Source organism: Scyliorhinus canicula, chromosome 1 (assembly GCF_902713615.1).
Source record: "Scyliorhinus canicula chromosome 1, sScyCan1.1, whole genome shotgun sequence".
NCBI lineage: Eukaryota > Metazoa > Chordata > Chondrichthyes > Carcharhiniformes > Scyliorhinidae > Scyliorhinus > Scyliorhinus canicula.
The window spans coordinates 25,849,009-25,850,713 of NC_052146.1; the positions used below are offsets into that span (position 1 = coordinate 25,849,009).

General features: G+C 41.0%; 1 pseudogene; it reads left to right on the top strand.

Annotated features, from left to right (window-relative positions):
* The first annotated feature begins 238 nt into the window (after positions 1-238).
* On the top strand, positions 239-1,080 carry LOC119952655 (annotated as a pseudogene).
* The last annotated feature ends 625 nt before the right edge of the window (positions 1,081-1,705 follow it).

The window sequence follows — 1,705 nt, forward strand, 5'->3', positions numbered from 1 at the left end:
TTCCAGGCTGGAAAGAAGCAGTTTGTGAAGATTGGTTTCTTTGGGATTCAGATATTGCGGAAGAAGCCAGATTTTGGGTTTATTGTAGCTGACATTTGAGTCTCAGTGTTCACAGCCAGTGACTGACACAATGTGTAGTGTGTATTAAATTCTCTCATTCATTCTTCGCAATTGACCTGCGAGATAAAGTGTCCCCATTAGTGACATCCTGTTCATTTCTCAACAGCAATTTGACAAGATGAGACTCCAGGTGAAGTTTATGACCGGTGAGGTTATTGAACTTGAGATCGACCCTTCCATCCAAGTCTCAGCTCTCAAGAAGATGATATATAAAAAAGCCAACGTTCCCCATTTCTGTCAGCGCCTGGTGGTACAAAATCGAAGCACAGAGGAGCTGAGGGATGACAAGAGGCTGTGTGACTACAATGTCTCTCCCAGCAATGTTGTCATGCTGATTGTCAAGAAGGAGGAGCGCATGCAGATATTCCTGAAGAACGAAAAGGGGAAATCAACTACATATGATGTTCTTCCCATCTGAGTCTGTTCAGGATTTTAAGAGCACGCGTACAGCGGCAGGAGGGTGTCCCAGCCAATCAGCAGCGCCTGGTGTATGACAACAAACAGCTGGAGGATGGTCACTCACTCGCTGACTACAATATTCAGTCTGAGAGCAACATCTCCCTTGCGTTGCGTCTACGAGGTGGTTAACATGAATTTGCAGCAATTAAGATCTCTGGATGTTACCGAAATAATTAATTTATCGTCTATCATTGATCATTTGTTTTTCATACGCTTCTGTTTTCTATTGTGTTGTTTGTTAGAGACACAAGATTGCCCAGTCACTGACCTTTTAATGATACCTTTGGTTCTTATTCCCAATTGCTCTGGTTCACTTTGTAAGTACTGGAGGTTTGTTCAACAGATAATGACTGGCGAGGGATTGATGCCAACTGAGGCCTGGATGCAGGTCACCTTCCTACATTCTCAGCCAGGAATAGATGCTGGTACAAGACATTGAACACAATTTTTACAAAGAACAGCAACTTAATGAACAAGATAGGAGGAATGAGGGAACCAGTGATGCATTCGTGTCAGATTCTGATCAATGATTTATATTACAGCAGTTCAAATCAATACTACCTGATCACTGCTTCTAAAGTTACTCTTAAAGATTCTTCAGGAAGAGTTAAGATAATAATGGTCCAGTCCCTAATTCATTGACAGATCCAGACTGGCCTCCCATTCAGTGCTAATTCACCTTCTCACTCACAGCTGTTATGTCAATTCCAAAAATGTTTCACTTGCCAAACATTCCCCAGAAAAGATCAGAATAAGATCCACAACCGTTTGCTTCCTGTTTCATTTACAAGTAGTTACTTTAGCCTGAATGTTTTCTTGGACAAATGGTTTGGGTTCTGAATTGGGGTGTTTTAATCTGGGTGCTTCATGTTTTCCAATAGCTGAGGATATCAGGACTTGCATTTTGTTCCTGCCAGATTGTTCAATGTGATTTGAAAGTAAAGCTGTTTATTTTAATAAAAATGAAATGTGTGCTTACTATCTCTCTGAAGTGTCTGTGGTTTTGTCTGCATTTAAAATTAAAATTAAATATATCTTATCTAGTGTCACAAGTAGGCTTACATTAACACTGCAATGACGTTACTGTGAAAATCCTCTGAGTCGCCACAGTCCGGCGCCTGTTCAG